Source organism: Polistes canadensis, unplaced genomic scaffold (genome assembly GCF_001313835.1).
Source record: "Polistes canadensis isolate GaletaPanama2010 unplaced genomic scaffold, ASM131383v1 scaffold_26, whole genome shotgun sequence".
NCBI classification, from domain to species: Eukaryota; Metazoa; Arthropoda; class Insecta; order Hymenoptera; family Vespidae; genus Polistes; species Polistes canadensis.
In genome coordinates, this window is record NW_014569573.1 from 45,159 (window position 1) to 66,937 (window position 21,779).

The 21,779-nt window shown below is 37.6% G+C and overlaps 1 protein-coding gene across 1 annotated transcript in view; it reads right to left on the minus strand.

Moving 5' to 3' along the window:
• LOC106783825 (transcription factor SOX-2-like) overlaps window positions 1–21,779 on the minus strand; it is a gene marked incomplete at its 3' end in the record, with an annotated part of 217,471 nt that overhangs the window by 36,738 nt on the left and 158,954 nt on the right. The window contains 1 exon segment of the mRNA XM_014742725.1: window positions 13,367–13,418.

Below are 21,779 nucleotides of genomic sequence, written 5' to 3' on the forward strand. Positions count from 1 at the left end.
TAAAAGAAAAGTCACGTTGGTCACGCGTGAACCCCCAAAACTTTATTTTTATTATTTCCGGTCACGGAATTGAATTAATCCGTTAAATCATATTATGGTAAATATCACGTAGGAAGATGCGAGACAATGGGGAAAAGAAAAAGGACAAGAAAATGTGTGAAGGTACGACATATGCAAACAGGTCAAGGAAAAGAAAAAAGAAAATAATGGTAGAACGAATCATAGCATGGTTAACACGTGTTACGCGGAACACGACGTAACGGCAAATTTAATAAATTGACGAAATAACGAAAATCTGGGTTTATCCGACGATGCAGATGTATCACGTATTTGTAGAATACATTTTTCAATCCTTTGTCATACAACGATAAGATAAAACATCTGTACTAATGAATTATATATACAATATATAGATAGAAAGAAAAATTATACGAAAAATAAAAGATATAAATTATATCTAGAGAATGATTTATTGTTAAAATATCAAAACGACGTGGATCCATTCTCTTGTTCGGTGATACAGCAGTAATGGATAGATCGTGAAGGTATCATTTTCATAGGGCTTAGGGTGAAGCGGTAACACGACTTGGTTCTGATACGCTCGCGATGGGTTTAGAAAAGACGCGTGTAATTATGTGCGAGAGAGGATAGAGTAACGCGTCGTGCATTCCAGCAGCCACCGGAGTCAGAAAATCCACCCTCGCCCGTTCGTTCCTCCGTTCGTTCGACTGAATAGCCGGCTAATGAACGCAAAGCCTCCGGTCTGTCAGTCTCGTATACGGTACGTACGTCCAACATCGGGGAACGATCGTTGCTCGTTCGAGGATGAAACCGATGCTGACTATGACGACGAACACGACGAAGATGACGTCCACTCGTTGCCCGGATTTACCGTCATACGTATCTTACGTGAATAACTTCCTAGATCCTTATATAAGGTATACCCTTTACACACGACACGTATATCTCTCTTAATTAGAAATAAATTATGAATTTCCTTTTTTTCTTTTTTTTTTTAATTCGTTCGTTTCATTTCGTACATTACGAGGCTTTTTATTTTTTACTTACTTTTTTTTTTTCTACGATTAAGAATGATTATTATACACGATTTTATAATCCATTTGCATTAATTTAACGTAATAATAATAACATGCGAACTTTCTTATCTCAACTGTATGCATACAATTTTTTAAATGTTAAGTTATTTTTTTATCACGTTATATCGTGTAGCATTGGTTAAACGTATATCTGAATATTGCGTAATCGGTAATAAGTTACCTTGATATTTTTAACGGTGAAGAAATTAGGCCGATTGAACATGCAAATACTTTGCGAATGGATTCATTTTAACGAACGTAAATCTAATAACGACTAGAAACACGAAATACGTGTCTTCCTCTCTGATAGATTTTCAAAGATCATTGATCAAAAGCATTTCATCGTGGACAATGGTACGTGTGCATCGATAGATACTATTTCAATTTTGCTATCTTCCCTTTTCTGTTTCCTCGAGAGAGAGAGAGAGAGAGAAAGAGAAAGAAAGAAAATAGAAAAGAAAGAGAAAGAGAGATTCGACGTTAGATATGCGAGAGAGTTAGGGCTTCCTCGTTCTCTCCTGTCACTCAAATCCTTCTCCCCCTTCCCCCTTATTCCTCTTTACCGAACCTTCAGCATCCCCTTTCCTTCCTTCGGGTTGGCCTTCGTCGACGTCACCCCTTCGACCACCCTCGCGCGCGCGCTCGCGAGCACTCGTTTCTCACCGAGAGAGAGAGAGAGAGAGAGAGAGAGAGAGAGAGAGAGAGAGAAAGAGTCAGCCCCGCGGACTCGGTAATTGAATTTCACGAGTTGGTTACCCAAACCCCTGGGATCTGCCAATCCCCCTTGTACGTCCGCATCTCTGGCACCCTTTGGAAAACAGCCTAACACGACGACGACGACGACGACGACGACTACGACGAGGACGAGGACGAGGACGAGGATGACGAAGTCGTCCTAGGCCGATATCGTCCTTTTCGATATCAACCAAGCTTTTCGCAATCCACTTGATGTCCGCTTAACGTCGTGTCACAACATTGATTACGACAGTGGTCTAGAGAGTCAACAATTTAATTTCCCACCCTCCTCCCTCCTTCCTTTTTCTGTAACGTGAATGTTACATTTTTTTTCCCCATTAAATGTGTGTTCGTAGATTCTTATTCAACGTTTTATTATTACGTTATTCCTGTAGAATCTTTTAATTATTCCGTTCGATGTAAACATAAAATAAATAAATTTAGGGTGGAGTGGTTTGGTTTTGTTGTTTTTTTTTTAGCAAAATTATTTATTATTAGCGAGACTAATTGGGTACGTGTAAAATGTTTCATATATATATATATATCGTATATACAATCTTCGTTAGAAAAGATGGTCAGGATCATTAAGTAAAGGGAACGCGGTTGGATTCGAGATCATTAACAAAGATATTCTTCGTCTTTGTATAAATGGAATAATATAAGTGCAGGAAGTTAAAATGAGTTAGGAAAGTTGGATTCGTACTTTCAACGTTTACGAATCGGTCATCGTTCAGGTCAGACGTCCCGTCGTGAACGAGATCTTTTCAGGCTCAACGTTTTTCCGTCGTTCATAAATATTTAGCAGGAGTAAAAGGGAGGGGGGACGGGTGAGGGGGGAAGACCGTAGAATGCAAGAAAGGCAAAAGAGGGGGTGCTGGTGTATTCGACAGTGGTGCTTTTGCCATTCTCTCTCTCTCTCTCTCTCTCTCTCTGAATTTAATGAACCGCGTTGATTTTTCACGGCCGCGAATATAGGAGGACAGGGGGAAGGGTGGTAAGAAGGAGGGGACTTGCTTTGAAAGAAAAAAAAAAAGAAAAATGAAAGAAAGACAGATAGAAGAGAGAAAGTGGAGGGAAAATGTTTGCATCCAACGATTCCTTGCTTTCCCGTTTTTTTTCTTACGCCATGCTGTTTCTCGATGGTTCGTTCGTTCGTTTCTTCGTTGGTTCGCTCACGGTGAACGATAATAATTTTAAAACAGGGGGGGGGAGGGCCCTCGAGGCGTCGAGCCGCCGAAGACGAATTATCACCGCCTGACGTGTACCCTTATTTATGGTTCTTCGACCTTGCCTTTTACCCCGCTCCTCCTCTTCTCACTCTCTCTCTCTCTATCTCTCTCTTTTACTTTTACCATCTTCCTTTCGTTCTAACACTTTTCCTACGAGACACACACGTCGAGTTCGAGAGATTCGATCGAGTAGGATGGTGAATGATCTATGTTGATAGAAAAGTTTCGACTTAATCTATCTCGTTTGATATTACATTGAAGAGAATAAGCTGCGATAGATCGAAGAGTAATTTAAATTATATATATATATGTATTTATATGTGTACGCGTATATATGCTTGCATCATACGTATGTAAGATCAAATTGCTTACTTGCAATATTCGATCGATAAGATTCGAGTATCGAGTAAACGTCTCGAGAAGTAATATTATAGTGCAATAAGAAAAATTAGAAGAACTGGGGGGATGGGGTGGAAGGATCATTAGATTTGAAGTTAATTATTAGAAGATTAACGATAAGCAATTGAGAAGATTCGATATGTTATTTAAGTTCCCTTCCCCCCCATCCCCATTTAATAACGTAGAGACAAATGGATGGATGTTCTATCATGTAGAATCATAGTTATAATTTTTTGTCTTTTTAATTTGTTCTTTTTTTCTTTTTTTTTTCTTAATTGAAATACCTCAAGTTAGATATTTTTGTTGGGAAGATGGTGAAGATGATCGCGAATTGCATATAGCTATGGGGTTATCATGGTATTCTATCTGTCACGACTGGCTCGCGACAGTTTAGTTTCGGGATTGACGGAAAGCATAGGAATTGAAGCTTTGAAAATGGCGAGAAAGATACCGGAGCTCGCAATTGGGGCAACGATGTGATCCGATATTGCACGACGACGGCACCAGCGCAACCGTGCACCACTTCACTTCAGGGCGGATCTGGTTGGTCAATCAGCGGTGCATTGTACGTAACGAACCTCCGCACTCGCCCGGAGTTTAATGCCCGTACGTGGACCTTGGAGTACGGACGTGTATGCGCGTGGGTTATTAAATATGAGGAGAACACGGAGCTTTGCGAAAAGGAGAAAGAAACAGAGAGAGAAAGAGAGTGAGAGAAAAAATGAACTCATCGCCAAACGATACTCTTACGATAGTTTTATTTTTTTTTTGTTCATCGTCATAGTTTCCACACAAAGATCCACAAATACCTTTAATTTAGATTTTTTTCTTATTAGAACTCGCGCGAAAAGTTGGTCTCGTATTGAATTTTTTTGATAACGTGATCTTTTATGCACTTGTTACTTGTGTCATATGCATGATCGTTTACTACGAATTATTCGATGTGAAAGTGAAGTAACATTTTCATTCGATCAAGTGATCCAACAGAGAAGGCAAAATTTTCCATTAGTCGTAGATATTCTTATTCGTTATTCCACAAGTTGATCGATGATTCGATTGAAAAGGAAAAACAGGAAACCATTGTCGGCTTTCTTAAAAGGATTCTTAGAAAATCATCGTTGTGGCTTGACAAATATCCGGTGAATATTTTTATAGTATATTGTAATTTTTATAAAATGAAATATTTTTTTTTTTTTTTTTTTTTACTTTTATGGCCAACTCACTTAATATCAAAGTTTTCTCGCCGCTCCTGAAGTTTTCGTTTGTTTAAAATTCAGAACTTCAAATAACCTTTTTTTTTTTTCTATTTTTGCTCGGGTCACTACCGGAATTATATTAGGTGGATTCTACAAATAGAAAACGACCCTACAGGTAGCCCATCCTTTTATTTGCTTTTCGTTATAACTTAAATCTATTTCTCTAAGATCGTATATATAGATAATCTAGATACAATCTTTAAGAAAAATCTATTTACATATATAATAAAACGTATTATATAAATATATACTGTCCAAAATTTTAGATTAAAAATGAAGACTCTTCGATATAAACCTTAATAACATTCATATTTCAAATTACTCATAGTTCATCGAAAAACACGCGATTGGATTTATAAGTTTGTAGATTAATTTTCGAGTAAAATAAATCGTAAACGATACCGATATAATAAAACTTTGATTATACGTTTCCGTAATATTATTATTAATATATTTCCCTTTTATCATATCGAATTAATCGCGAATGAATCTTTGACGTGAAAGATTTGAAACTGGGTAAAGGGAGAGAGGACGGGGGGAGGTAGGAGGGCAGGGGGGCGGGTAGGGGGATAAGGTAGTATATACCTTGGGATAGGAACGTGCATAAATTTGGATGGATCATCTCATAGCGAGCGGCGGAGGATGGTACTCGAAGAATCTGAAGTGGGCCTCTTGGTAACGGCGAGCACTTATTCGCTCACTCGTTCGCCAGTCCAAATGAATTGGATAATTTGATCAGCTCGTTGCTGGCCCTTTGTTGCCTCCTGGGAACTTTGAATGGTCCGGTCGACCATCGTCTCTCGTTTTCTTTCCTTCTCTTTTCCCTCCTCTCCTCTCCGCCCAACCCAACCCAACCCACCCCTCTCCTCTCCTCTCCACTCCTCTCCTCTCTTTCTCGTCTTCATTCTTCTTATTCGTTTTCTGCCAATCCTTCCTGAGCCAGCACAGATCTCGTGCCTTGCCTTCTTCTCTTCTCTTCTCTTCTTTTCTCTTCTCTTCTCTTCTTTTTCTTTCTTTCTTTCTTTTTTTCTCAACGTAGTCATTGCTTCTGATATCAGACCGAGCGAAGATCATAGCAGACGCTAAATAAAGAACGCACCACTTCCGCTCTCCGGAGTACAAATCGACAACGTAGATTGGGCGGATGAACGAACGAACGAACGAACGAACGAGCGAAACTTTGACTGATCGTAAGAGCTCCTCCCCCTGCCGCCCCCGTTTATATTCCTAGAAGAGAGGATTTCTCTTTGATTTTTTTTCCTTCTTCATTTTTTATTTCTTGTTTTTTTTTTTTTTTTATTATCAATTTCTCTCCTTTTTTTTTCATCATCATCGCGTTATTCCCTTTGAATTATTTTTAAAAACGTTTTTATTATTAGGAATAAGAGAGTTGGCGAGAGAAAACAGAGGGTAGGGAGTGAGAGGTGGAAAACAAATAAAATGAGAGCCATTGGATGAATTAGAAAATTTATTTCGAACAATGGGACCAGGTATACAAACCTGCCTAGCCCCCCTCACCACCAACCAACGCGGTATCGTGCAATTTATCTCGAAATTCTTTTTTTTTTCACCTCTCTCCCCACTTCATAGTGTGTCGTCGCTTAGAAAATGTCGAAATGTTTTTTCTTTTTTTTTTAATCCTTATCTCTTATATATATACATTTTTTCTTTCTCGCTCGGCGGACTCGTCGTTTGAGAAAAAATAAAAAGAAGACAAAAAAAAAAAAGAAAGAAAAAAAGTTTATGACAACTCGACCGAGTTTTTTTCTCTCTCTTTTCCTTTTCCTTTTTTTTTTTTTTTTTCCTAAACTCAAAATATATATATCTACAGCTATAAAACTCGGTTCGGTATATTTGGTAAATAAAAGGGGGAAAAAACAAAAAATCAACCGGTAGCGTTAGAGAGAATATGTGTCTCGTATTTTTTTTGTCTAGTCTAGAAGAAAAAGAATGATTTTTTTCTCCATCCCCTCCCTCCCCTAAGATCGTAGGGAATTCGCATGCTCGATGGGGGTAGGGGGTGGTGACTGCTTTCGGTGTCTCCTACGTCGAAAATATTATCCCCGACAATCTCTGGCCGTTCCCCGTGTACCATTTCATTCAACAATTCTCTCTCTCTCTCTCTCTACCTAGGTCCAACCTTTATTATTGTTATTTTCTTGATTTTTTTTTTTCTTTTTCTCTCCATATCCAAGTTTTATCCTTTCTCACGATATATAGTCGTTGAATTTAGGAGGAAGAAATTTTTCTCGGTTGCCCGAGGCATCTAAGATTGTGCTCTTGCAATTCGTAGACCTTAGAGCTGTTCTAAAAAGAACGAAACGTGGGAAAGTAAGGACACAACGTAGAAACGAGAGAGAGAAAAAAAAAAAAGGGGAAAAACGAAAAAAGAAATTGAAAGAGAATGTGTACGCGTGTGTATGTGAGTGTATTTAAGAGAGAGAGAGAAAGAAATAGAGATACGAATGAAAAAGGGCGAGAATGTAGAAGAAAAAGAAGAAGAAGAAGAAGAAGAAGAAGAAGAAGAAGAAGAAGGAAAAGAGAGAAATGCGGAAAGAATCGTTGACGGATTCATTAAAAACGTTTGGGTGTAATAGTGCCGTGATTACGGAGAGAGACTGGAAAATTAAAAAAAGGAAGGGAGGAGGAGGAGGAGAGAAAAAAGGGAGAAGAAAACGGAGATACGGAAGAGAGAAGTACCTACGTGCTGCTGCTGGTGGTGGTGGTGTTCCTTCTGCCCCCTGTCGGGAGTCCCCTGCTCCTCTTCGTTCTGTCTTCCGTGGCCGGAAGGTGAGTCTCCTGACGAAGGGAATGTGGAGATGATTAAAATGAATTCTACGGAGACCACCGCATCGTTTCGCCGACTCTTTTATGGCCCTTCGATGTTACATTTCTTCTCTTTTCTTTTTTTTTCTTTTTCTTTCTCTCTTTTTTCTTTTTTTCTCCCTCCCACTCCTTCGCCTTTTTCTTCTTCTTCCTTTTTCTTTTTCCCACCCCCACTCAGACCCTTTTTAGGGAAACTCGTTTCTCGATAATATCGCCGTTTTTGTTATCGAGATCAATCAACGAATGACGGATATTCCGCGGAGAAATATCGCTACTGGTGTGTCGGGGGGATGGGGTTTGGGGTTTACTGGAAAGGGACGGAAAGAAGGGAGAAACAACGTGAGCGAAGGGTTAAAGTACTCGTGTAAAAAATGCGAATTGAACGATGTCCGTCGTATCGCGTGTCATCGTTTATGATTGATAATTTCATTGTTAATCTATAGTTGAGATTTTTTTTCGCGTATTTTTTAACAGGGTAGTTTTAACGCAGCTAGTATAGTGAATAATATTCAATGTTTTTCGATTGCAATTCATTTAAATAGATATATATATATATATAGGGATAATATGATTATTGTAAAAAATATTAATTAATCACATTAAATAGGGAAAGTCAAAATGAAATGTTTGTTATGCAATTAATTAACATATTATCTATTATTTATGAGCTTATCTCCGATTAGGTTTCAAACCTCATTCTTTTCTTACTTTCTCTTGTAAAATATATTTTAGTATTTATGAAAAAAAAAAAAAAGAAAAAAAAAATGTTGACAACTTTAGAAGAAAGGTGTTAGAAACATGTGTCACTCAATATATGTTACCATTAGACGTGAAAAATAATGAAACTTTCTAAAAGCTTTACGCGGGTCGTCGGTCAAACGATGTATAACGGTGTCATGAAATTGATAAATTTATCAGAGGGCCGAAGAAGAAAAGGCGGCATCAAAGAGGTAGAAAAGAAGGAACGTTGATCATCACCGTGCACGAAAGAGTTTCAAAATGGTCAGGTATTCACATTAGTCTACGATATGAATAAGCATTCCAGAACGGGCGATCATTGGTCATAGCGAATGCAACGAAAACCACGATAGTCTCGAAGGCCTTCTCTCTTCTCTTCCTCTTACTCTTACTCTTCATCACTCCTTCTCCTCCTCCTCCTCCTCCTCCACCTCTTTCCCTCTTGTCGTCGTTCAGACGTTGGTCCGAGGCCATTCGTCGGCATACTTCGTGGTTCTCAATGCGTGCTTATGTACGTTCTATCATTTTACGATACATTTTTGCGTGTATTCTTATCAACATATATATATAAATATATGCTTTGTTTTAATTAATGTTAAGTATTTAAAAAAGGGGAAAAACACACAGACGTACGATAAGAATGATAATTTTTGTCATATTTTCTATGATAATTACTGATTTGTAAACGTTATTTGATTTTTTTCGTGACAAAAATTTACACGTATATATTTTTATAGAAATTAACAATTAGTAATAATAAAATAATTGTAAACAAATCGCGTAGGTTTCAGTTTATTTCTCGATAAAAGCATACATATATTTAGTAGAAACGAGAGAAAGATATATATATATAGATATATACATATATTGTTAGTGTGAAGTTGTGCTCTCTCGCGGCCATACTGCCTCCGTTTGACGCCCAGAGGAGGAGGAGAGACCAGAAGTGGAAAGAGAGAGGGAAGGAGAGGAGGAATGATTAATTACGAGGGAGTGACGCGAGAAGCAAGAGAGGGCCGACGAAATGTGCCGGGACACAGAGGAACTTATATTCGAGAAGTCGCTTCTACCTCTTCTCGCTCTTTCATCTCGTAGTGTGAGGAAAATACCCTACGAAAAGTAGAAGGAGTTTGCATAAAAACGAAAACTGAAATAAAGAGAAAAAGAACTAATTTTAAGATTACATTTATTTGCTTTATCAACAAAATAAAATGTTCAAAATTGAATTTGATTTCGTTCTGATTACTTTTGTATATTTGCGATATTTGAATTTATCAATGATTTTTTTATATACAAATCTTTTCTTTTTTATTATTATTTAAACGTATAAAAGAAGTACGTATTTTTAGGTTGACTTTAATAAGACGCAAATGATTGAAATTCCCAAAAGATTTGTATTATTTATTTATTTCAAGCGCTCAATCGAGTGATTGTATTCTACAATTGAAACATAATAACTAATCTAAGTGTATATACGTAAAAATCATTGTAATATTTTTCATTGAATTCTAAACGTTTAATCGAATATTCTCCTAGGGAATGTATTACAACATTTGATGGAAGAAAAAAAAACTTTGAAAAATACAATAGAGAAAAATATGACGCGACTGTTAGAAACTGTACGAAAGTTTTATTTTGCAACTTTTATTTTATCGGTGAAACGAGGACGGTGATGACCCTCGGTCAAAGCGGTGGATCAAGGATACTCGAAAAGGAATTCTTCGGAGTTAAAATGAGAAGGATAGAGAATGAGAGAATGAGAGTTAGAGAGTGAGAGGGAAATAGTAGCAGCGGGGTATAGTGAAACGAAATATATTTCCGTGCTCAGCGGGACGTATTACCGACGAGACGGTCGTCCGATAATGTGTTTCTGATTGCCAACACGACTATATTTCGTCGACGCCGGTTTTCGACGGTTGTTGCTGCTGCTTCTCGACGGCATTACTCTCTACCGCAAATCCATCCTTCGTCATATCGTCCTCGATATTACATATCCCTCCCCGAACTCCCCTCGCCAATCTTTGAACGTTGCTATACTAGCAGCAGAGGAAAATTATGCGGTCAGCGCATAACAGTAATGGATATATATATATATATGTATATTTTTCCAACTTTGTCGTTCGATCGAATTCAACATTATCGACCATTTTTGTTTTATTTTTATTTTTCCCCCTTCCCTTCATTTCTATGACTTTACTTATTTTCTTTATATTCCTATTCTTGTTTTTTACATAACAGTTTTTAACATTACAATCGTATACGTACGTGTATTAATAGGAATATAAAATTCGAACTATTGTATATATATATATAAAACGTGAATTATTCTATAAATATGAAATAATTTATCTTGGAAAAGATTTCTTTTCTAACATAGGGATGGTTGTTACAGTATTTTTATTTGTCTTAGAGGTGCATTCGTTTCATAGATTACGAATCATTTTTTGATTTGAATATTTTTAAGAAAGTCTTCTTATTGATTGTGTTATATCGATTAGATCACTTATAAAGTTATTATAAATTTGTGTGCAAATTATTTTATAATTCAAAATATAAAAAGAATATCGATTTACTAATTGACAATGGCATTTAAAACGAGCATATTATAATCGTTTATTTTAATAATAAAAAGTTTATATATTAAAATTTAATTAGTCATCTAGTCCGGTAGGTAACATCGATTTTCAAACCTATCAACGTGAAAGACGTACGGTTAATAAGGAATTAGACTAGATTATTTTGAAAGGCATCGTCGTCAATACGGTATCATTTATCAGCGTCTATCAGCTTACAAAACCATTCGGTAATCCGATTCGTATCGCGCGGAAGCGAGTAATTGCCTACGAGAAAGAAAGAGAAAGAGAAAGAGAAAGAGAAAGGGAAAAAGAAAGAGAATGAAAGAAAGAAAAAGAGAGGAAAAAAAAAATATGTTCTGATATCGAATTCGCTCCCCCATTTTTAGCGGACGATTTCTCAGCGAGAAATTGAGAGCCTGTAAGAAGTAGGAGAAGAGAGAGAGAGAGAGAGAGGATCAGTCATCTGAGATCAGCCAGGATCACGAAGGACCTTCGTTGATGGATCGGAACGATAGGAAACGACGATTACTTTTCTCTGTATATTCTAAGAATAAAATGTATTATTCAAACAAAAAAAAAAGAAAAGAAAAGAAAATGGAAAGAAAAGGAAGAAGATTACAAAATAAAAATGAAAAAATAATATTGGGTTGGCAACTAAATGATCCTTCTTCCTCTTAAAAGTAGGAATAAAAGTAAAAAAGATTCTGGTGGGGGGAGGGGGAATACGAATCACAACGAAGAATGAAAAACATCGAGAAAATAAATATTGTTGTTTAAATTCTTAAATGTGATATTAATATATGCCGATGTTTCTCGGTTGTCAACTAAGCGAGGCTGTTTATTTTAACAAAAATCCGAAAAATCGGCAATCCGAAAAATATTGGCACATTCTTAATTTATTTTAATAATTTCTTCTTCTTYATAATTTCTTTATATATATATATATATTTACGTAAGTATTTATTTATACAAAGAGATATATAGATAGATAGATAAAAAGAAAGAGCGAGAAAGAGAGGTCTCCTCTGGGAACCTGTAGATTTTTATAAAAGTAACCATACTCACTTAGTTGCCAACCAAAAAAATCCGCAGTTGTTTGCCAACCAAATAAAATAAAAATTAAAAATAAAAAACGCGACCGTATGAAAGACAGATGGGGATGGCGGGGTGGGCTGAGGGGAGGGGGGAAATATCTTTCGTATAGTCGCGAGAATCGTATTATTTTTAATAATTTGTCGATCGGGCGACGGTGAAACGATATCCTATAGGATACATGAAACTCTCTCTCTCTCTCTCTCTCTCTCTCTCTCTCTGTCTCTCTCTCTCTCTCTGTCTCTCTCTCTCTCTCTGTCTCTCTCTTTCTCTTGGTGGATCATTAAAGAGAATGGATATCAATTAAATGGAAGTGATTTATGCATAAGCCCATCCGCGACGTCATAAATATCGACAACGTTGAAAATTTTTCGGCCAGGACGTACTCGACGCGCTCGCTGCTCTCGGTAATTTATCGATGAATAGTAGGTAGTAGATTGTAAATAGAGTACGAGTATACTGAGAGAGAGAGAGAGAGAGAAAAATGGGAATATATACGCCTTAAGCGTTCGGGGACGCGTCGAAGCGCTCGTTTTTAATGAGATACTGTAATATTTACCACGTCTTCAATACAATTTCCCCATCGGCACGTGCACCAACCAACCACCCTTTATATCGGGCCCGACCAAAATTTTAACCGATCGCGATACGATCGAAAATTATTTCTTTATACTTTAATTTCGCGCGAAGTTATAATGAAAGAGAAGAGAGAGAGAGATACATACGTCAAATATATATTTTACGTAAAAGAAAAAGTTGTAACGGAAGCCCTTCAAACCCGTAAGGGAGTATAAATAAATAATAAAAATATATATATATATTTTATGTAATAATAAACGTATTTTCGTAAATAATTAGTATACTCATTATAACCGTTCAACGGGATTATTCGCAATTTTTGTATAATAGTAAAATTGTTATGATTAAAAGAAAAAAAATGTTGAGAAACGTACTTATGTGGTTAGTGTAGAGAGATATATATTTAATATTTAATGTAAATTTGAATTTAAAGTCTTCTATATATATATATACTTGCATAGATTACGTATGTAACGTATGGTAAATGGAATACACGTAGCAATGTTTATATGAAAGTTCTCTCGCTGGTTATCATTACGGAAATGAGGTCGAAGAAGATACTGTATCTTCTGTTTCAACGAAAAGGAGCGTTAAAGTTTCGAAAAGGTTGAGTTGGCTTAGCGAGATGAAATTTCATCGGTGTTTTCTATTTAATTATCTTCAAATAAGTTGAGCGAAAATGAGAATATTTATTCATTTCGTTGGACACGAGCATCGTCGTGTCGTCGTCCCAACGGCGAATGTAATTTCGAAAAAATTTACATCTGGTTAATCGCGAAGGTAGATAAAGGGGGCGGAGGGGGGGGGAAGGAAAAAAGAAAAAAAAGAAAAGAATTACTCACCGTTCGTGGAATTCATTTTCCAGGCGTAATACAGAAACGTTTCACTAAGGTTCTGCAACACACAATCAAACGAAAAAGATATTCGATTAGATCTGTAATAATTGTTTCTTTTTTTCTTTCAATATAAAAATGTATAAAAATGAAAAAGTTTAAAAAAAGAAATATATATATATATATATAAAAAAAAGAGACGGAAAAATAAATGAATATTCAAGCGACGATTTTATACTTCGGATAAAACGGTAAATGTAAAATATCAGTAGGATATCAGGGCCGGACTCTGTTTGCATGAGAAAATCACCACGTCCTTCGTGCCCTTCTTACGTAATCCGTCTGTTAAAATATCAATCTCAACATTTCACTCTTTACACATCATTCCGCACAGGGGTGGCCCCGATCCTCACCCTTCTACTCTGTCTGGACGAGGTCATCAAAGATGCAAGAGCAATCAGCGGAGCTAGTCGGCCGGACGAGCAAGCAGAGAACCGGCAAACCCCTGGGTGCAGCGCCGTTGCACCCCCTTTGCACCCCCTTTGCACCCACGCCCCTGGGAAGCGCGCATAGTATTTTCTTTGAACGTCTAAATCGATCCCTCGCGTAAAAAGAGAAGAAAAAAAGAAGAAAAGAAAAAGAAAGAAAATAAGAGTAGGAAGGAAGGAAGAAAATAGAGAGAGAGAGAGAGAAAACGATGAAGAAAATATTCGAGCACAACCGTTCCTTATTCTTTTAAAAATAGTTCGAGTCTCCTCCTTATTAGAAGAATAACTACGTATGCATAAAAAATATAGGTATGAAGAATCAAAAAAATCATATGACTTTCAAAAATAATTCGCACCATTCGTTCCTTCTTGTTCTATTAATATTATCCTAAGTGTGGGTTTTAACGATTGTAAAATCAATTGCATTAACGAGAAAGCTTCTATTTTGGGCGTTCTATTTCTCTTTCTCTCTCCTCGACAGAGAGAAAGGAACATCAAAGGGAATTTCTTTCGGCCGAATACGGTCTCTGGAAGCAACGACGCGTATCTCTATGAATCGTCGTTGAAATCACTGCTATCTTCCCTTTTCCTATGGCTCTTTCTCTCTCTCTCTCTCTCTCTCTACGCTACCTAGCTAGCTCGAAAACGTTCGAGGAGAAAGAAAGAAAGAAAAGAACACCATAGAGCACCACCATAGCTTGCCTTTGGGGGCGTCCTCACTCCAGCTATGCTCCCGATGGCTGTTGGAAAAGGGAACAGGAACGGGAGCGGAAGGGAGGAGGAGGAGAAGGGATGGGGTATAGGTGGGGGAGGGGGAGGAGAGAATAGGGCGAACTCTATTAAAAATGCAATATTCTCGTTAATCCGCGCCGGTATGTGGCGCCGGCTAATTAGGGAGTACGTGGGAGAGAGAGGGAGAGAGGGACACGTACGTTTCACCCCCCGTTGTCATGCAAATACCCCGTGGTGGGCGCCGGGAACGCCATATTGAGCCACGCTACGAGTATCACGCGCGTACACACCTCTATCTATCTATCTCTATCTCTACGTATAAGCGATGAAATCGCTTTATACGAAGTCGTATACTTGTCCCTCCAAAATTGCTGCTGCGAAACTACCCCCCATGCCACCCCCAACCCCTCCACTCGCCCATTCCTCTATCACTTCTTCCTCTACTCGTGATCTTCCTTTAAAAGGAGTAGTACCGGAGAGAATTTTCTCTCTATGGGTTGCGATAGGGATTCCTTAAGAAAATGAATAAAAGAATATTAAACAATTGATCTCTGTGTTATCTATACGTTTATGAGGAAAATGATTTAAAAAGAAAAAAAAGAAGAGAGAACAAAAATATCTAGGAAAGAAATAACAAGAAAGATTAGTTTGTCTAAGAAAATATATGCATAACAAATAGAAACTCGGTAAGATGATCTTTCTGCGCTTGTGCGTACTATTATATGTAATATACATATATATATGTATACGTGTATCAAAGGTATTTGGTAGTATGAGTAAAATAGAGAAACCAAGGTGGTGAGAGAGAGAGAGAGAGAGAGAAGGTAGAGGGTGAGTTATATCAATAAGCATCGAACAGCCACGGAGGACGGCAGGGAGCTGTTGATTAAGGGGCGAACACAATGAGGACATATCCTCCGAGAAGGGAATGCGTCTGCGATGGATTCGCGCGAGGGGTCCCTCTCGATCTCATCTCCGGCAACCGAGAGAGACTGTTAGACGCCGATTACCACCGATCCTGCCCTTCACAATGCTCTCGTCTCTCGTCTCTGTCATTTCTCTCTCTCTCTCTCTTTCTCTCTCTCTCTCTCTCTCTCGAATTGACTGGGTCACCTTGTTGCGAGAGCCTGGGGTTTAGAGCTTTCGGTGATAAAGCTACACTCTGTTTCAAACGCCATTGCTATACGTACGCGTGTGCTCTGTGTTTCACAAAGCATAAATATATTATTTCGTTTTATATTATGTGATTATTTATTTAAATATATTTATTTAATAATATTATTGTGTGTAAATACGCTGAACTGTAAAAATTAAGTTGCCGAAGAAGTCCCAATAAAGGGACGAAACGTCCAACTTAGTTAAATTAAGTTCTACTTCTTTTTTATGTCCAAGTTTCCTGTGATACCTTATCATTAAGAATTATAATTTTGGACGAGAGAAATAACTGATTAAATTATTGTGTGTGTTTGCATATATTGAAATTTTATCGAACGTTTTATATTTATGTTGTTTCTTTTTTCTCTTTTTTTTTTAGGTCTGAATTATATTCGTCTTTAAAAATTTGGACGTATCGTTACGTATTCGTCGTTTGATAAGAGTTTTTATTAGATAAGAAGGGATATTGATAATATAAGATTAAACGGATACAGCTTGAACGATCCAATCTAGTTGGTTAAATTAAGTAATGAAAGCACTCGCGAGTAACATCGACGTCCTTCGTTTGGAATAGCACTCTGTTTAGATTTCAACGTCGTCGTCGGTCGTATCACCGTTGTTCGAGTAGTACAAAGTTACAAAGTTTAACTTCTTGTTCTTTTTTTTTCTTTCCTTCCCCCCCACCCATCCCCCCACCCCGTTATCTCTTCTCTTTTCTTTTTCTCTTTTTCTCGTTCGTAAAATTCGACTCAATTCGAATCGAGAAACGGAGGGATGATATCGTCGACGAAAAAAAAAAACAATTCTCCGACCCCGTTATCAAAATGTCATGAGATTTTCCTAACTTGGTAATCCCGTTCGATTCAACGATTTTTTTGCAACATCAATTTTTGAACATTTAACCATCGTCAGAACGATTTCACATCGATAGTTCGCATCGCCGCAACGCCATTATTAAAAATACGAATTCAATGAAATATCGAAAAGGAGGATGACCGATGTATGAAATCGAATTGGAAGTTTCGCAAAATGAAAATTGGTGATTGAACGAAATCCCTGGAGATTGATTAGAAAAGGTAGATAGGTAGGTATCAGTCAGTTCTCGATTGAATTTTCTTTTGTTCTAACGAGATTTTATTCTCTTTTTTTTCAAACGTCGTTAGATTTCTTTACATCGAAAATAAGAAAAGAAAACCCTGGGAAGTATATTATCCCTTCGAAAAAAAAAAATAAAAACAAAAATTAAACAAATTAAATCAAAAAAATAAATGGAAGACAAAAGTGTATGGTTTTTTTAATTTTTTATCGCACGTTGACTACACATTTTTTCACAACTCGTACACACACACACGCGCGCGCGCGCGCGTACATTTTTTTCTCATTTCACGTTTCGCACAGTTGTATTGCTCTTTTCTTTTTTTTTTTTTATGTGCAACACGCGCACGAACAAACAAACACAAACACACCGTCATCGATCGGCCTCTAACGCTCGCACTATTTTCAAAAGCCATTTCCATCCTTTGTAATAACGAAGGTCCGTCTTCGCATTAAGCGTTAAACGAGGCCGTTCGATATACATATAGAGATATACACATATACCTTCTATACTATCATACGTGTGGTGTGATAGCCTACACTAAAGCGAGAGTTTATGGCCTATCGAACGAGACGAGTTAACGCTTTTCCAGAACGAATCGTTCCTTCAAACGAGAAACCCATGTTCTCATATAGTCCTGCAAAAATTAACAATTATATTATCTCTTTCGAATAAATTCATTAATTATATTTCATTAAATATTTTAATATTTCAGATCATTTTTTAAATAAGATAAACGACGATTTTGAGAATCATTTAAAAAAACATAAATTCACAAGTACAGAATTTATAGACAAAACATTAATAAGTGATAAATTAATAATATAAGATATGTGATTTCTTTATCATTTATATTATTATTATTACAATTAGATATTCGAAAAACTAAGATGATAATTAAGAAATAGTGTAGTCGCACAATATTAGAAAAGATACAAAATGTTAAAGATATTATATACAAAATAGTTCCATATCAGATACTGTTCCATATTACATGTATAAATTGAACGTAATAAAACGATAGAAAAAGAAAAACAATAAAAAGGATACACTCTATATATTGAGATTTGAGGAGTACAAAAAAGAAGAAATTTACAATTATCGAGTTGAAAAAAAACGTAAAGAGATTTTAAATGGAAGAAGAAAAGAATTAAAGCTTTAGCCTTCCGCGGAAGCAGGAATGGTTTTTTATCTCGCAATACTAAGCTCGAGCAGGCGTCCAGCCGTGTCCCGGTGCGAAACAACCTCGCGGCAAAAGCTCGTTGAATGAGAGAAAGAGAGGGAAATAGATAGAAATAAAGAGAGAGAAATAGAGAGAGAGAGAGAGAGAGAGAGAGAGAGAGAGAGAGAGAGAGCGAGGTCACGCTACGGCCGTTCCTAAATTAACAGTAATGAAAATTGGTTATCAGTCGAAGCGGCGTCCTGCAGACCGAACAGCGTTACCGGCAGCGGAGCGCGTAATATCCCATTGAGGAGACGGGAGGGAGAGGTAAAGGGATTCGGCTGCTGCAAGGGAAGCGGATCACGTTGACACAAAGCGCCCGTAATCCGTTTATCTTCTCTCCGGGCACTCCGCGCCCACGTGTTACGCTTTGCGTTATTCCAGGATAGCCTAGTCTGCTACCACCCATCCTACCCCCTATCCTACCCTTTCCCCAAACCCCACTCTGTCACCCATTTATCTATCTATCTATCTATCTATCTATTCTATCTATTTATTTCTTTTTCTCTTTTCCTCTCTTTAGCTCGGTACTAGCGTTTGGAAAAGGATGAACAGATCTGTGAAAGATTTTTCTTCTAACATCTTCAACGAGATCGATATTACCGGAAAAAGAGGAGGAGGAGGAGGAAAGTTGGAAGAGTCCTTTTGCTTGTTAAGTCGTGACCGAAGATATCGGGTCCAGCTTCGAAACGCTTTAGAATGAATTCTTCTTTTTACAAAAGATACCCCCCCCCTCCTCCTCCTCTTACTATACGCTACGTGGAATTTCCTTTGCGACACGTATTTCTTGTGAGTAATGACTGCTGTAAGAGGTGGAAGGAAAAGAAGAAGATGAAGAAGGAAGAAGAAGAAGAAGAAGAGTCGGGTCCCACCTGAAAACCGCTTAACGAATGACGGTGACGAGTCGTCGTCGTCTGTCGTTCTCGTCGTAGACATCGTCGTCGTCGTCGTAGTCGTTGTGGTTGTCAGTGTTCGTACATTTTGTCTCGTACGGAGAAACACATTTGTCTCGAGAACCGAGGGGGCGGTTTTGAATCCCGTTTCGTGTCCTCTCCTCTTTCCCTTCGCGGAGACGCACGCGTTCAGCTGTTTCTCTCTCTCTCTCTCTCTCTTTCTCTCTTTCTGTTTTTTACTCTTTCTCTTGCCAGCTAGCTAGCTAGCTAGCTAGCTCGTTTGCTTTCTCTTTTCACTCGGAGTTCTTGGGATTCGGCTTGACGCGCCGTTGAAAGACGAGCGCTTCTGACAAAGGACTCCCTAATATATTACGCTTATTAATCCCTCCTGTTCGTCGACCAACCACCGCCACCTATTCTCCTTCTTCTTCTTCTTCTTCTTCTTCTTCTTCTTCTCTTTTCTCTCCTCTTCCAATCTCCTCCACCACCACCCCTTTTCACCTCCTCGTCGTTTTCACGACGTAGCAGTAATACCTAACCACAAACCTTTCTCTTCGAGTATAGAAATATCGTGGTCGATTGCTAAATAAGCATAAATACGGTTATCGTAAAATAATGAACGTTAAATAAGTATGTATGGAATAATAGACAAAAATAAGGGAACACGCCGAGCAACGATCGAATAAGAAAAAACAAAATCGTTACGGGTACAAAACTCGAAAAACAATTTCTTCCTTTCATCACCACTACCACCACCACCACCACCATCACCATCACCAACTAGTCGACGTCTTGTCAGGTAGTTACGAGTAAACTAATGAAAAAAAAAAAAAAAAAACAAGAAAAAACGAACGACGTTTATACTCCACCCCCAACCAAGTACCACCCCACGTCGTTTCGAATCCTTCTCTGGAGCAATTTTGTCCAGGATCTTTCCGAGCTTTTGTTGGACCATTCAACGGTGCAAAAAAATTCGCGCGGTTCGACGCGTGCCATTCGATTTCTCGAAGCCTTTTTTTTTTCTCTGTCTCTCTTCGTCTCCATCTCTCTGTCTTTCTCGCTCACTCGCTAGCTTGTTCGTTCGTTCGCTTGGCCGTTGTACGCGATTTAATTGGACGGCCGAATTGTTGTTTCGTTCCTGGTTGAATGCTTCGGTTTTGGCCCTTTCTCTTCTTCTCTCTCTATCTCTCTCTCTCTTCTCGTATGTTTGCATTTAAGTGCCTACTCTCTCGGTATGGTCTTGCATACGTGTTACGTCTGTGTATAGGAACGATTTTTATTTTATCCCGCCCTATGTCTATCTCTCTCTCTCTCTCTCTCTCTCTCTCTCTCTCTCTCTCTCTCTCTTTCTCTTGACATTTTTTCACTCGCTCGTACGAGTTCTCTCTCGAAAATTTTCGCCAGGGCCAGACAGAGTTGTGGGTAGAGCTTTTATTACATCCACCAACTAGATTGCCTCGCGATGCTCGACAAAATTGTCGAACGGAGAGAAAAAGAGAGAGAGAGAGAGAGAGAGAGAGAAAGTGCCCGGTCTCTGTCTCTCTCTTTCTCTGTCTTTGTCGTATGCATTTATATTTCACCTTTCTTCGTTATTCTATCGCGGACTCGTGCCTCTGTCTCGTAATATTCGATTGCTCATTAAAAAACAAGTCGTCGGGTTTATTGGTGTTGTTAGTAGGTACTTACTCTAACATAAGTCGCGGCCGAAGATTTTCGACGACTACGATTACGACGACTAATGTGCTTCACGTTCCGCTTTCTTTATTATTCCCCAACTTATTAGCTTTTATTTCTTTCTTTCTTTTTTATTTTTTGTTTTTTTTTTTTTTTAATTCTTTTTCTTTTTTTTCTAGATCGAAGAAAAGTAATTGCACAATAATCGAAAAGGGCGCGATTCGTAGCCCCGACTACAACGACGACGACGACGTATTATTAATAACGATAATGCCATGAATGACGTTTTTTTTAATAGCTGCTGCACCTAACTACGTGTTCCTCGTTGTATGCGATTTTAAATTACGCTTCGCGATTCCGCGAGAATTCGAGTGTGTGTGTGTGGTTTCTCTTAATGATTATTAATTCGATAAAAGAACGAGGAAAAAAATTGCAAAGAAAATATGAGAGAGTGTGAGAGAGAGAGAGAGAGAGAGAGAGAGAGAGAGAGAGAGAGAAATGGGAAAGAGGAAAGAAAAAGTCCAAGGGAAAAAGAAAGACGAAGAGAAGAAATTGGTGGCAGAACCGCTACTAACATAAGCAAAGCTCATCTCGTCAATTTTCCGCTTATGGTTGCATTCATGAATAGTGGTAATCTATCTCAGGGGTGGTCAACATTATTCTATAGGCGATCAACATTTTATCCTATAAATGTGTGTTGCGATTTATCTAATAAAATCTTGCAATTGAATGCATTAAAACACGTGTCTTGTGTACTAATAAGTTACAGTGGGAGAAAGTGGTGTATTAAGAGTCTCTCGATATGATATTTTATTAATATTTATATTATTAAAAAAAATTAACCAGAGAGAGAGAGAAAAAAAAAATAAAAATAAAATATTATTTTCTTATAATAGAATTAATAGAAAAAGAGTCTGCATCTACGTGTCACCTTTCAAGCGTTCGTAATTTATAGAAAAATGTTGTTTTAAGTCTTCGTCAAATTTAAATATGAATAAACCGATTGAAATAAGTTGTATGTAGATACAAAGAGAAAAAAAAAAAAAGAAAAAAATACGAGGTAGATATATTAGTTATGTTTGACGAAAGATATTCGGATACTTTTAACGATTGATTTATTATTCACGTAAAAAATTTGTCTCGAGTTTTCCGGTTCGTAAAA